Raw genomic sequence first — 16757 nt, 5'->3', positions numbered from 1 at the left:
TGACCTCCCTAACTACCTTACAGAATTTAGATGAAGGACCTGCTCCAGGAAGGGAGCTCTCACCATAGATAACTATAGCATAATATGAACATCATATGAGTAGACAGGGAGAAACTTACCAAAGACTGTTTAAATTCCCCTCTATGTCCCATTGGTTCTGTATGGCCCAGCAAATATTACCAGATATTTACTCCTTTTCATCTTCTTATGAATTGTCTTTCTTCTCTTTTGAGTCCAGGACACCCACCCCCTTTTCCTTAGCTCTGATGGTTTATAAGCCTTAATTGCCTGCCTGCCTGTGGGCCTCATAGTCTTATGGATTCCGTGTACATACATAATTAAAATTGATTTTCTCCTGTTTATCTGTCTTATATCAATTTAATTCTTAAGAGCAGCCAAAAGAATTTTAAGGGGTAGAGGAAAAATTCCCCCCAACAATAAAATATACAGAGTTTTGTGTATGCATTTCTAAATTTTTAAAAAGGGCTTATTAGTTCAAGATATTTTGAGGTATTCTGGACTTGGCCAATGTCTAGCTGCTTGGGACATTGTCAAGTAGCTGGCCAAAGTGAGCATGATCAGAGGAAATTCTGGGAAGAATCGCTGTTTACTTCTCCACACACACCAGGTAGTATACCAGTTTGCATGGTGTGCCCACCTCTTTAATGTGCATTGCCCCATCTGCCATAGTCAAAATCTCATGGTATTTCTACTTACAGGCTTGTGGGGTAGGGCAACATTCATTCCAGAGGAATGAGAGAAGTACTGATCAAACTGTGCCCTGGGCTTTCAGTGAAGAAAGAACTGGGCTTTCAAGAGCAGACCAGGAGTGGGAACCTCAGAGACCATGACACTTCCTTCAGCCAAAGAAATTCAGCACTTTTTATTTTATTTATTTATTTATTTATTTATTTATTTATTTATTTATAATAACAGTTATGCAGAAAATTTCATTTGAAAAAAAAGGAGGGCGCCTGGGTGGCTCAGTTGGTTAAGTGACTGCCTTCGGCTCAGGTCATGATCCTGGAGTCCCGGGATCGAGTCCCACATCGGGTTCCCTGCTCGGCGGGGGGTCTGCTTCTCCCTCTGACCCTCTTCCCTCTCGTGCTCTCTGTCTCTCAATCTCTCTCTCAAATAAATAAATAAATAAATAAATGAAAAAAAGGAAAAATGCTTCTGAAGAAATGTTTAGAAACTACTGGTCTATTTCCATACTATAGTAAATTATATCCAATTCAATTTAAGTCTTTCCCCATCCAAATTCATGGAACCTCTGGGATCTACCTGCAGGCTCAGGTGCTGCACAGATCCCAGGCTGAGTACCTTGTCTTAGGACCACAGCTTCTTCTCTTATCTACCAAGAATTTTCCTCAATACACATCACTTGCCTCTATCTCCGTATGTTGCCATGTTGCATGCTTTTGGGCTTCTGCTGGGCTTCATCTACCTGTTGAGTCACTCTCACAGCCTGGCTCCCATAGTCCTCTCTTTGCTTCTCTACCGCTTTATTTGTCTTTGCAACTGCATAGAATTATCTAAAATGTATGTTAAATAATGCATTTGTTTGTTGAAGCTCCCTTGCACAGAATATAAACTCCATGAATACAAGGAATTTACCTGTTTAGGTTTCTGCAGTATCACCAGTGCCAAGGAACTCTATTAGTTGTATATAAAAAGACCTGTGATTCTACTCTATAACTTCCTAGGTACCTATGCATTTCTTCTCTCATTAGCTGCAGTTAGAGCTGTTCAGATTCCGTGTTATGCCAGATTCTTCTTGTATAGGTCTTACTACAAAGCAATAGGAAGATCAGCCACCTTCTCTCTGAGAAATGATATTCTGACTTATACTCCTGCCTTGTTTTTTGTCCATGGATGGCAGAACTTTGTCAAATAAGTAGACTCCCATTCATCTTATGCACATGGAGTGATAGGAATAATAGCAAATACGATTACATTGTTTTTTTTTAAAAAAAAAAAAACAACCCAGCTTTATTGAGATAGCGTTCACATAACACACAATTCACTCGTTTAGATTGTACAATTCAATGGTTTTTTGATATTACTAATTTTTAAAATTCTGGTAAAATATATATAACATAAAATTTGCCATTTTAACCATTTTAACTGTATAATTCAGTAGAATTAATTGCATTTACAATGTTGTACCACTATTTATTTTTAAAACTTTTTCATTACGCCAAACATAAAGTCTGTACTCATTAAGAAATAACTCCCCATTCTCCTTCTCCCCAGGCTCTAGTAACCTATAATCTACTTTCTGTCTCTCTGAACTTGCCTATTCTAAGTACTTCATTTAAGTGGATTCATACAATATTAGCTCTTCTGCATCTAATTTATTTCATTTAGCATAGTGCTTTCAAGGTTCATCCATGTTGTAGCATGTGTCAGAACTTCATTCCTCACTTTTCTCTCAATTTTTAAAAAATATTTATTTATTTGAGAGAGAGCATGAGCATGAGCAGGGGGAGGGGTAGAGGGAGAGGGAGAAACAGACGCCCCGCTGAGCAGGGAGCCAGACACAGGGCTCCATCCCAGGACCCTGGGATCTTGACCTGAGCGTAAGGCAGATGCTTAACCAAATGAGCTACCCAGGAACCCTCCTCACTTCTCTTTTAATCACTACAATTACATTGTTTAAAGAATGTCTGGTTCTGCCCACAGCCTCAGCACCCTATAACTAACTACCCATTAAGGAAAAAAAGCTCCCATAAAACCCTAATAAATCTTGGCACTCTACATGCCCCAAAGTACTCAAATTACCAGAAGTAATTTAAAAATATTTCTATTCCTCACTCAGGTGTCAAGTGAAAAGTTACATCTTTAAGCCCTTATTTAAAAAAGAAAAAATTCCTGCCTATCTTTCCTAGTTCTCAAATATTATATTGCTGTACCATAATAGCTCTAATCTCTTCACCCACAAATCTATCACAAAACTGCCATAGATACTCATGCTACATAGACCTTCTCTTTTTTCCATTCCCTGTATCATACTGTCTCACCTCCCCAAAAGAAGTCCCCACTTGACTTATACTTTGTATCAGTTATCTATCTATCATCTATCTATCATCTATATCTATCTATCATCATCTTTCTATCTTAATTATTTATGTATCTATGTATCATCTATCTATTTCTATATCCATCTGTTTGTCTGTTACAAACCACTCCAGGACTTAGTAGCTTAAAATGATTATTTTTATATTCTAAAATATCTCTCCCAAGATATTTATTAACTATAAAGTTAAATAGTAACTCTAAAATGGAAAATTAGAAAGAAACCACCTTAACCTACTGATCAAGGTGAACAGCACTAAAAGCCAACTTAACATCATATACTCCCTGATAGGATGGACTGAGATGGATGTCACTTCATTCCTAAGATGCAAAATCTCAACCAAACCCAAACTGAGGAATATTTTGCAAAATAACTGACCAGTACTCTTCAAAAGTGTCAAAGTCATGAAAGATGAGGAAAGACTGAGAAACTGTTATAGAAAAAAGCATTAGCGGGCGCCTGGGTGGCTCAGTTGGTTAAGCGACTGCCTTCGGCTCAGGTCATGATCCTGGAGTCCTGGGATCGAGTCCCGCATCGGGCTCCCTGTTCAGCAGGGAGTCTGCTTCTCCCTCTGACCCTCCCCCCTCTCATGCTCTCTCTATCTCATTCTCTCTCTCAAATAAATAAATAAAATCTTAAAAAAAAAAAAAGAAAAAAGCATTAGTGGCAAAAAATGGTGGAATTTGGGTAAGACCCCTACTTACTAGTGTTAATTTCCTGGTTCTGATCATTGGATTGTATGGGGTAATAATATTAAGGGAAGTTCAGTAAGAGGTATATGGAAACTTTCTATACTATTTTAGCAACTTTTGGATAAGTCTACAATTGGTTCAAATTAAAAGTTAAAGAGAGATACACAATGATATATTGCTTCATACATTTCTGTGGGTTCCCAAGTGATTCTTCTGTCTTACCTGGGCTCACACATGCAGTGGCATTTATTGGGTGAGATGGCAAGGTGCTGGCTTACCCAGGACATGGAGCAATTGGGCATCTCTTTTCATGTGATCTTTCATCGTGGGCTTCTTCTCACCATGGTGGTCTCAGAGTGGTTTTAAGAGGGTGAAACATAAACCATAAGCCATAAGCTTCCAAATGCCTGCCCTTGGCAATCGTGCATCACTTCTGCCTCATTCTGTTGGTCCCTGGGTAGCTCAGTCAGTTAAGTGTCTGCCTTCAGCTCAGGTCATGATCTCAGGGTCCTGGGATCGAGCCGAGTCCCACATCAGGCTCCCTGCTCAGCGGGAGCCTGCCTCTCCCTCTCCCTCTGCCCCTCCCCCCCCACTCATGTTCCCTCTTGCAAGCTCTGCTCTCCCTCTCTCTCTTTCAAATAAATAAATAAACAAAAAACAAATAATAACAACAACAAAAAAAACAAGTCCTGAGGCCAGGCCAGATTCAAGACTTTGTGTTGAGAGGAGCAGTGACAGAGTCACATTCCAAAGGGTTGTGGACATGGGAAGGCATAATTCATTGAAGACATTATTATAAAAATCTACCATGAGCCACATTGGGCAGTGCCAGAATACCACAAGGGACTGATGACCACAGGCTGGACACCTCCATCCCCACTGCAGTCACATCTGTCCTGCTGCAATCCCTGGGGAGTGTGGGCCCTCTCTCACCCTGAATCGTTTTTTTCTCATGCAAAAATTTTCATGGAATAAAAAACAATCCCACTTTTATACATCTCTCTGGGGAATATATTGCATATGTGTGCGTATGCAAGTCTGTGTGGAGGTTGCTTTGTAAATTTAGGTTTGTTTTATTTTATAGCAGCGACCTTGATTTTCTCATCATTTGTTAAATTCTATTTCCCAGACCTAAATTCTGTAATGATTGCAACGCAGATGGTTTCTGTATGTGTGTAACAAAAAGGGCTGGACATCAGGGAGCAGCAAGGGAGAAGTTCACCATTTCTTTATAGTATTCACTATAGATAATTCAAAGAGGGGCTCACTGAGTTTTCACCAAAACATTTATAAATTTAAGTGGCCCTGATTCTCTTTTTTTCTCCAGGATTTTGCTGTGTTCCAATCAGAAAAAGTTTCACTTTAAGTCAAATCAAATGAAAGATAAAATCAACTAGTAACTGAACAAGAAAACAGAAATCAATAGTTTCCTATAGAGCAAGGAAGAAATCAATAAAAATTGGAAGGAGAACTCATTATCTATGTTCAGGGTAATCAGAGTTGAGAAAAATTCTGCCATTGGTTAATGGACAGGGGCAAATAATATGTCTCACAGATAGGATTGTTATTTGTGATTTGATACCTAAAATGGTATTACATTCAGAGCTTCCAATTATAGGACCAGATAGAAAGTGGCATCAATACACACTTCATTTTAATTGAATTTGGTGTTCAAATAGAAAATAAAAGTGAATTCTATCAAAAGACCTGAATTCTTGTTCTATTTGAGCCCAAAAATGAGGCTTCTGCATTTTCTCTATTTACCATATGTGTTGATGTTACTTAAAAACAAGCTGTATTTGTTCTTACTTCCATGTAAACAGAACAGCGGTTTCTACTTTGGTCTGTCTCCCCAAAAGTTAATCTATCAGGAATTTCATACGCCTGTGCCCTGCCTCATCCATCTTTTAGACAGTGATAAAAAGTAGAGTCACGGACAGCCAGTGGAGCCCCAAGCAGGCTTGTGCTCTTAATTACTTTTGAAACTTTGAAATCAAGATACCCTTTCCAAGAAGGATCTCTCATTTTAAATGAAGTGAATATTTTTCCTAGATACTACACTTCATTTATGTTCTTAGACTAAAAAAAACTGGAACTCTTTGGTACAGAAAATGAAAAAAGCCTTTTGCTTTCATTCTGGGAGTTGGAGGATGGGGATAGTGTCATTTCTGCTAATCTAATGCAGTGAAAGTTTACAAAGCCATTTTGATTAAAATAGAACTCTGGACACCTAGGTGTATAGATTCCCATATTACATTAGACTATATATGTTATATAAATATTAAATAATAATTATATATAATATTAAATATATTAAATAATCATTATATATGGTATTAAATATATATTTATTTTTAAAATTTTTTAAGGTGTCATTTATTTTTTATTTTTTTTATTGTGTTTTGTTAGTCACCACACAGTACATCATTAGTTTTTGATGTAGTGTTCCATGATTCATTGGTGGTCAGTAAAAGTTTTAATTGGCTTGAATAAATAAAAGTGTCATTGCACATTTCTATCCTACAGAGATATTTGGGTTTAAATATGCTTTTACATGATTTTATCTATTGTATACAATTATGCATTTATTTTCCACAAGATGGCTTTACTAAACATAGATTTTGAAATTTTGACTCTTTTCTGTAAATTTAAACTTTTAAGACTTGCAATATCCTCTTCTATAGGTCATTACCTGAAATGAGACTTTTTGGGCCAAGACTTCATGGAACATCTTTTCCCTTGTGTTGAAATAAGGTTGCATACAGTCAATCTGTGGATAGTAGTTATTCTAGGTGCAGGATAATGACCTGATTCCTGGAGAGAGAGTCAAAATAGAATACAGGATTCCTGATCTCCAAAATGTTACATGTTAAAGGGAACAGCCAGTACTAACAACATAGAGGAAAAAAAATTGCACAAATCAAATATTAACAAGTTCATATTAATAAAACTGTGGGAAATCAAAACATATAAATTCTGAATTGAAATGCAGGCATACACACACATATACACATTAAGGGAAGCTAACTGCTATAAAAGAAACAGGAAGGAAGGAAGGAAGGAAGGAAAGGAGGAAGGGAGGGAGGGAGGAAGGGAAGAAGGGAGGGAGGGAGGGAGGAAGGGGAAATGAAGGAAAGAATTTCAGTGGTGTTACATACTGATGGTTTCTTTCTCCCTTATGTCATAGAGGGTTTGCTCTGTGTGGTCAGTCATGGATGTAGGCTCTTATGATCTTTTGGTTCCATTTCCCTCTGAATCCTAAAAGACATCACTATTCACCTGGATAATTAGGAAATAGACATGGAGGATGTGGAGGGTGTTTTCCACATGCTGATTTGGGAATAGCATACATTATTTCCGCACATATTCTGTTGGCCAGAACTCAGTCACAGTGCCAAGATAGCCTCCAGTGATCCTTGCCCCCTGGTAGTCACACCTTGTGAAGTCCCCTCACACATTGCTATAGCAGAAATGATGGTATGAGTTCCAAAATTATATTGTAAAGGATTTCTGCTTCCATCTTGAGCTTGCTCTCTCTTGGATCACTGATTTTGTGGAAAGCAAACTGCCATGTTATGAGCAGTCTAATGGGGAGAACTCCATGTTGGGAAACTTCTAGCTAACACCCAATAAGAAAACAACAACCACCATGTGAGTGAGCTTGGAAGCAGATGGTCTAAAGCCAGTTGAGCCTTGAGATAATTGCAGACCCAGCTGACAGCTTGACTATAACCTCTTGAGAGAGGCTGAGCAAGAACCACCCAGCTAAGCCATTCTTGGATTCCTGACCCTCAGAAACTGTGTAGGATAACAACTATATGATGATTTCAGCTTCTAACATTTTGGAGTAATTTGTTACATAGCAATAGATACTTATGTGCATGATCTCACCTACCTGGGAAATGATCTCTAGCTATGTGATAAGGAAAGGATACGGCATTAGTGTATACACAGCTGTCTCTACCATACTCAGTATCCACCCTGTGCAGGAATCAAGATCAGTGAGACATAATACCTTCCCCTGAGGAACTCTAAGAACAAAACAACCACATACGCATTGCCCCAAATTCTCCACGGGCTCCTCACTTTTTCTCTGCAGACCATGAAAATGGCCTTCACAGAGAATGCCAGAAGAGATGGTGCCTTGAGATCTGGGCTACTCCCAGATTTCAGTCTTTCTTCTACATGGGCCAAGAGAGGAGACTCTGATCTTTTCCAAGGTATTCTAGGAGGCCCAGACACCAGACTGGGAAAAACAAAAAAACAAACAAAAAACCCCCCAAAAACAGACCCTTGTACTGAAGTACTTAACTCTTGTACTGAAAGGTTTCCAACAGGTCCTTCCAAGCCAATGATAATTCAAAAGTAAGTCTAGGGACCCAGAACACATTATCATCAGGCCTGAAATTCCCCTAGTGGATTACTCAAAGGAAGAATGGATTACATTGCCCACAAGCTTTCCATTGGATATTGCATAGCTGTCTAATAAAATATATTCAGATGGGCAAACTCTGGTGTGAATACTTTTAAGTTACTTATTTCCAAGCATGCTATCTATAGTCCTCCCTGTAGCTTAAAACATGCTATAGCGGGCGCCTGGATGGCACAGTCAGTTAATTGTCTGACTCTTGATTTCGGCTCAGGTTATGATCTCACGGTCTTAAGATCAAGCACTGTGTCAGGCTCCACATTCAGTGGGGAGTCTGCTTGTCCCTCTCTTTCTCCCTCTGCCACCTTCCCCCACCGCTCATGCATACATGCTCTCTCTCTCTCAAATAAATAAATAAAATCTTTAAAAATATATTATTGAAAAGAAAAGCTGAGAAAAATAGAGAGAAAAAGGCTTTTCTGGCCTCTGGAAATCATAAAAAAAAAACAAAACAGATTCCTACTGTGTCTAACCATTAAATAGGCTCTGAATATTAAGGTAATTGTCATCATTTGCCCATAAGAAAAATCAGCAAAACACAAAATTGTTACCAACAAACACTATGGGTGTCCCTTTCCAATGGCGGGACTAGTCCTTGACTGAATAGAAATAAGATGATTGTCAAGTGTAAATAACAGGGAATTTAAAGTAAGAAGTACTATGCCCACCACTCTGTTTGTATGACCTGGGGACTTTTACCTCATTGAACCTGTTTCCATTTCTATAAAAATGGGGATAAAGATGCTGTGACCGGGCGCCTGGGTGGCTCAGTTGGTTAAGCGACTGCCTTCGGCTCAGGTCATGATCCTGGAGTCCCGGGATCGAGTCCGGCGTCGGGCTCCCTGCTCAGCAGGGGGTCTGCTTCTCCCTCTGCCCTCTTCCCTCTCGTGCTCTCTGTCTCTCATTCTCTCTCTCTCAAATAAATAAATAAAATCTTTAAAAAAAAAAAAGATGCTGTTACCTATATTTTACTAGTGAGGCAAAAAATATATATTATATAGGTGAGTTGTCACATGTCTATTTCTATTTTTACACCAAAAGTTGAATAATAATAATAGCCTTTGCCTTTGCCTTTTGCCATTAGGGACTTTTAATTTTCCTGGTGGCATTTCTAGAGCTTCACATTTTATTCATTTTGTTGTGGAGGTTTCCTTCGGTGTGAGGAATTAAAACTGTCTTGAATTACAGGAAAGGTTTTATAGACAAAGCATGACTAAAATTTAAAGTGACTTAAAAAAATTATACCAGAAAAAAAATTATACCAGAATTTTACCATACAAATGAATATTTCTCTCTTGGAAAACTATACACATATTTTAGCGAGCTGCCAACCTTTAGTATCTTTGAAAATTTCAACTTTCAGAACAGAATTTTCAGCCATAGCCTGGTCTTTCAACAAACATTTATTAAGGCCCTATTATGTGCCTGGAGCTGTACTAGGAGCGAGGCACAAAATAAAACATCAAATATCTTTATTTTTTTTATGAATGCTCATTCATTGGAGTGAATTTGATCTTTTTGTGAAATCAGTCACCAGAGAACCAAGCCTCACCAGAGAATCTTCAATCAAGTTGAAGAAGGTTGGAACTAGATGGGTGTAATTATACTTTGTATCAAAAATAAGTGTGATTGGAATACAATGAAACTGATTTTTTCAATGGGGCTGGTAAATTTAATCCAAAATCAATTCTAGACTAAGGAAAAACTAACATTTATTGAATACCTAGTATGCTCTAATCATAATACTTCCAAACATCATTCTGGGAAATTCTTTCAAAGGTCCATTATCTATACTTAGTCATGAAACTCAATGATTTTGCAAGACCATATTGCTAGGATGTGGCAGAAACAAATCCAGTCTCAAATCCCTCTGACATCAAAGTCAAAGACCATGTCCTTCCAGTTATAACAATTGCATATCCTTACAAGTTTCAAATAGTTTATGGACAATGGCAATGAAATAGAGTATTTACATGACTTCCCAAGGGAACCACTTAGAAATAAGAAAGCATATGGGACCAGTAAGTTCAGAATTATTTTCCAAAGATTATTAGTCTTCTTGATAATTGTGTCTTGTGTGTCTGTGCAGTAAGACTAATTTCCATTCCAACAAAAAGCAAATTCCAACAAAAGGATAAAGAGATGAGATTCACAATGGATTACCCTGTGAAAATCATTAACCAGTACCTCCATGGCTATGGGATCACAAACCCTAAAGTGCTGCAAATTTATGATTGTTTTCCCCTTTAGTGATTTGACTTTTAGTAATTGACAGTTGCCAAAGCCCTACCCCAAAGTGACACTCTCCTATAAATCTTCTTTGTTAAAATTCAGAATTTTCTAGCAAAAGCACAAAAATCTCCAAGCAGGCAATGTGTTCCTTTGCTCTTTCAAAGCATTGTCATCCCTAAAATCCAGTCAGCCTGCACCTGTCCCATGGCTTCTCTTACTATAATATTTAGGCTCAGGAATCATGCTGTGTGGGTTGATAGATCACACTGCTGGAGAAATATGCAGATGACTTGGCTGAAACACCTTTAATTGACAGAACCTTTACAGACACAAAGAATTCAGTCAGCTAAATAATATTAAGATTAGGCTTTGCCTTTCACTGAAGCATCTTCCTATAGAAAATGAGTTTCATCCATCATTTTTGTCAAAGTCAGGGACAGCCATTTTGTCAACCAGACATGTTTATTTAATAAGCAGCATGGTGTTGCTTTGTAATCCCAGGAACACATATAAGCACTGTCTCTAAGCCCCCTCTCCCACTGCCCTAACCTCTGTATTGTTATACCATACTTGTAGTCAACTCTCTGAGTTAGGGGGCGCTGAGGACAGGATTGGTGTACATCTTGGCATTGGGCCCAGAGCAATCAATCAGCAAACATCCATTGAGTGGATTCTATAAGCAAACACTTCCTCAGCTCTGAGGGGGATATGAAAAAGAATGCCATATGTCTACACAGACAAGGATTTTAGAATCTAACTGGAGAGGGCGCCTGGGTGGCTCAGTGGTTAAGCGTCTGCCTTCGGCTCAGGTCATGATCCCAGGGTCCTGGGATCGAGTCCCGCATCAGGCTTTCTGCTCCTTGGGAGCCTGCTTCTCTCTCTGCCTCTCTCTCTCTGTCTCTCATGAATAAATAAATAAAATCTTAAAAAAAAAAAAGAAACAATATTTAAAAAAAAAAAAAGAATCTAACTGGAGAGGAAATAGCAATAGCCACTATTTATTATGAGTTCACTACTGGGATTCTTACATTTAATCCTCCCAATAAAGCTGTGGAGCTGTATGACTCTGTACCTTTTAGATAGGAGGTTTACAGAAGGTAAGGAATTTGCACACATCATCCAGTTCATAAGCAAATGAACTCTGCTTTGCCACAAACCTTAATTTTAAAATCTTAATAGCCATTATACTATAACTTTACTGTCAATGCAAAAAAATTTTTTAAAAATGTAAATGTAGAAAAAGAAATCACATCAGTAAAGGCAATAAATATCAATATAGCACTACAGCAGAAAAAATGGACTTGACTGGTGCTGAATATGTGGGACAGGGAAAATGTGGGAGCTTGGGAAAATATCTGAGCTCATGTTGGAGGAGGTCATGGAGTGGACGTGACTGCTGGTTGATCCCCAACCTGGACGTGGGCAATTGGAGACTCCTTGCTCCCTCCCCGTCCTTGGAATGTATAGTCTGTCCACAGTGGGAGCTGTTTTCAAGGACACAACCTTGAGAGAACAATGCATTGTTGAGGCTATCTGGACAGTATACGTGACCGACCCCAGTTAAAGCCTCTATATAAGATTCTCTTTAGTTTCATTTTAATCTCAGTTCTTTATTTGATAAAGGGATGGCTTAGAAAATGGAACTCCCAACTCTAAAAGGCTTAGCTGCCACTTATTCAGCTCTCCTGGGTGCCAAGCATTGTGCCAAATCCCCTGCAGACACCATCCTAGTGCATTCTGTCAGTAGCCTATTATCTTTATTTTCCAAATAAGGAATGTAAAGAATGGAACACCTAGTTAGCCTTCAGAAGGTAAAGAAAGGTTTGCTTCCAGAGTTTCCTTCCCTGATATATCATGAACCTTGTCTCAGAAATGAGCTGGAAATACCTTGTGCATAGTGCCAGAGACAGAGAACACGCTCACTTCTCAGATTCATCTAGAAGGGAGTTCTCATCTTGCTCCACACACTTCATTTTCTATAGAAAGACTTGATCATGCTCTTCTCCCAGTTAAATAGTGGCCAGCCACATGTTGGTTTGGAGAAACAGAGCAATGAGATATCTTGCTATATTTTGTTTCTCTCCCGTTCCAATTCCCCTTGTGCTATTATGGTTCTAGTTGACAAAATTTACTGCTCTTATGCTTTCATGAGCTCCTGTAGAGCCTCCCAACACCCATGAGTTTCTTGGGGTCAGAGACTATGTCTTATTAAACTATATTCCCCCTATCTTCTAGTTTTATATATGGTACATTGTATGCCATAGATATCTGGTAAAGTGAGCTTGATTCTATAAAGCTTCCCCTACCTGATTTGAGTGCTTAAAATGACTTAACATGGGACACGGACTTTTATTTTATGGTAAAAGATAAAGCTTTGAAGAAGTGGTTTATCATAAAAGTCAAGGTATTTTTTACCTTCAAGGGGAGGGAGCGAGCTCCCACTGGCAGGGGGCACACAGGAGGCTTTTGAGGTGCCAGTCACATTTTATTTCTTGATTTGTGTAGTAGGTACATAAATGTTCAATTGCTAACTATTCCTGAAATTTTTGTAAACATTTTCTGTATGCTTTATAGACTTTATGATATATAATACATATGTATAAAAGTGCATGCAACAAACAGAAAAGCACTTGTGCAATTTAAGGTCAAATATACTAAACACTTGTGTAACCACCAAACCATTTGTGTTTTACCAAGCTAAAAAAAAAAAAAAAAGACTTAAAATGCCCCCAGGTGAATTGATAATCTGACTTGAATTTCCATGTCAATGCACATGATGCTTTCTTGTGAGTGCAAGGCAGAGAGGAACACTGCAGAGATGGAGAAAGCATCCATGGTGAGATTGAAGGATGAGACAAAGCAGTTCTTGGTAGGTAAGTTTGGGGAGCAGATATTCTGTTCATATGAGACACAGAGAGACATGTTCCCCTCTCAGAAGGACAGCTGCAGTATTGTCACGGTAGAAAAAAGAGAAATCGAAGTCAAATTTGGGGGAAAGAGGAGATGATGTTGGGTGAGAGTATTGTTGGTAGGCCTGATTATAGCGCAAATTCATAGATTTCCTGGGTTAAGATTGTGATCCTGGAATAAGGCTCTAGTACTACTTAAATAAAGGAAGAGACAGGACGCTAAATCTTGGCAAGTGTCCCACAAGAATCATGGATATACTGATCATCTTGAAAGGTTACTCCATTTATAAATCAAACATGATATGTCACCATGGATTGGAGGACTGTTGATTGGTATTACGCAATGACATCGATTAACTATGGTAGCTTGACATTTGTCTCTTTGTTCTTCTTATGAATTATTTTATATAACAGGCTATGATTGTGAAGGTCTGAGCTTTAGAGTGAACCAAGGTAACTACTGTTCTGCAGTCCACTCCCATTTGCCCAGTGAATCTTTCCTAGGAGGTGACGCACCTAAATAGAATGGCACTCCATTTGGAAAGCTAATAGTTAAGCACTTTTCCCCCAGTGGATCAAGAACCATGATTGGGGATATTATTATCCCCTCTATAGAATTTGTTCCATGTTCCCATGTTTAAATTCAGAAGACCAATGGGATGGAAACATAGAATTAACCTGATTGCAGCAGAAAACATTCCTGAGTGAAAACCTCTCATTCTCTTGGTCTGTCTTAATAGGGAATCAAATGTGATTTGTGTGTGTGGAGATGATTACTGATGGGTAATTATTCTAAAATATCTCTTTTCAAATCCTTTGCATGGCAATCAAGGAAGAATGTGAGAGGTTAGACATTACATTACCAGAGTTATCAGCAGCATATAATTTCTTAATTATGCATAAAAACAAATAGCAAATACCTGCTGAAGGAGTTCCTGAATTTTCTTTGTGAAATGAAGTCTGGAGTACACATGGGCCTGTGAGCCTTAGTAGAGGCTGTGGTTTAAAAGACATGAGCAAAGATTCTTCCATCTAATAGCTGTGTGACGAACCTCAGTCTTGTTATCTCTATAGTGGGAATATTGGGAATAATAAATAAGAAACCAGTTCTTCTCTGGGTTGAAGTGTGAGTTACATTAAGTAGTATCACAAAATGCTTATGGTGATGTCTGGCACATAATACAAGACACTCAACAAATGACACCTTTATATTATGACTGTTATTTTTTACTATCAGGATTAATAGTACTACAATTCCTTATACTACTAGCTTTGATCAAAGCCATACCTGATTCAGGCAGAAATAAATTTAAATGAGATGAATGTCACTTGGATATTTCCTTTTGGAATTAAATTATGTACAGTAGGGTGAAAATTAACCTGGGTCATTAAAATAAGCCTTTTGAAGATTGCTGTAGGAGAGAAGGGTCTGTCACAACATTTTCCTAAGAGGGCCTCTTATTTGGCTTGGGCTAAATTGTTTCTTGGGTTTTCCTTAGGGTGGCAAGTGCTATTTGAAGGTGCCAGCCACCTTAAAGTCAATTAACATATTTACTTACACTTCCATCCTCTAATTTTGGGGGAAAATATGTACATTTTTGATCTATTATGAAGGCTTGTCAAGAACAGATGAAGTGTGAATTGTTACTATTTGTGTTCATTTCTTGTCAAAGTAAAATGAGTACTTTACCACTCAGCATCCTTCCTTAATTGTTCCCACAGAACCAGGCAGTTTTTGGAGACCTATGCTCTCAGTGGTATGGATCTTTAGCTTTTTGGAGTCACATATATGATCAGTGATTAGACAGAGCAATTTATCTACATGGTCTTATTGCTGTGTTTGATTGGTGGGGGGGGAATCTAATAATAAAAAAAAGACATGTACAATGACACAGGCTAGAACACATTTTTAGCCAGTAATAGAATCTCTACTCACTTCCACCGCAGAAAGCTGCGTGGAAACTACTGGGGACAAATTGGCACCTATCAGCCTTTCCTGCCTTGAAGGTATAAGGGTCTATAGTCTCCCATAGCAAACACCCAGTGTTTGATGGCTACCAAGTCGTTGTAAAAGTGCCACCATTTATGATTTGCAAAAGCAGCCACACCGTCTCTCCTCCACTGAGGTAATACCTTCATATCTTCCGAGTGGCTTGTCATGAACTATGGCTATAAGAAAGAACAAAGGGAACAAATCTGAGAATGGGATGAGAGAGTTGTCAACCGTTAAACTGGTGATTAATTAATGATTTCTTATGGAAAAATAGTTGAGCCCTGAAGGATTATCTGCATCATGATTCTTGACAACCAGAAAGTCATTCTTCGTAAGTAACATATTTGCAGATTGTATGATTCTGAAAACATATTAACAATTAATTAATTTAATTAATGTTAGAAAAAAGAATTGAGCATTTAGCAACATATAAGAGAAAACCATGCTTAGAAAATTGGATGTCAACCAGTTCAATTAAATGCATTATGGGATAGATGTGTTATATAAATATAAATAAACAGGAGTATTGTTTAGAAACATTCCACTCCAATACCAATTATCAGGAAAATTAACGTGTGAGAGATGACAACTTATTGGTACATTTATGCCTTCAGGGGGAAGAGAGAATTTACATTTTACCTTGTACTCTATCTGTACATTGCAATTATGACTTGCATCAGAAAGTGGTGCTTTGGTGATTTCAAACATACATATACTGGATGAAAAAGACTTTCAGAAACAAACGACTGCTGTACATTTATTGCATCCTAAATTTCTGCAGTCCTCCTATGCCTGGAAGGAACAAGTGGGTTTGGATTTAGATGCCAAATACAACTTCAACTCAAAAAGGAAGTTCAAATCCTTTGAGAAAATTTGATAACATTTTTAGTAGTGTTAGGAAAGCCATCTGTTTTTTAGTCCAGATGTAGGAATCTGAGTCATTTTTTTCTCTCAATTTTCTCCTGTTTCAACATCATCTTGTGTAGGTCAAGGTCAAAGTAAAGGGCAAAGTAATCCTCTGTGTCTATTGCAACTCTGCAAATCGAAGGTAGTTGGAAATGTTTTTGAATGTTACAAAAGAACTGCATTATGGACACCCATTTTTGTATCCACTGAGAAAGAAAGTTGAATATGTGAGTCTTTGGTTCAAAATGAGTGGGCACAATAACCCCAGTTCCCCTAGTTTAATGTCTCTCTTTCATATCTATGTCAAATCAAACAGGATTGCAAAAGTTCATTATTTCAACTTTCTGCAAGGTCCCTGGGGCTGTGAGTAGTTAGCAAGTACCAGCCACTTTTGGAGATGTCTTGTTAAGTTGGCTTTGTCCAATAGATTTTGTCAGGAACAGTTTCTTTCTTTGTGAGACATTCGTGACATTCATAATACAATCATTCAACAAAGATTGATTCACAATATTAAGTG

The sequence above is a fragment of the Neomonachus schauinslandi genome, chromosome 10 (genome assembly GCF_002201575.2).
Source record: "Neomonachus schauinslandi chromosome 10, ASM220157v2, whole genome shotgun sequence".
In the NCBI taxonomy this organism is placed as follows: domain Eukaryota; kingdom Metazoa; phylum Chordata; class Mammalia; order Carnivora; family Phocidae; genus Neomonachus; species Neomonachus schauinslandi.
Note: the sequence above shows the minus strand (reverse complement) of the source record.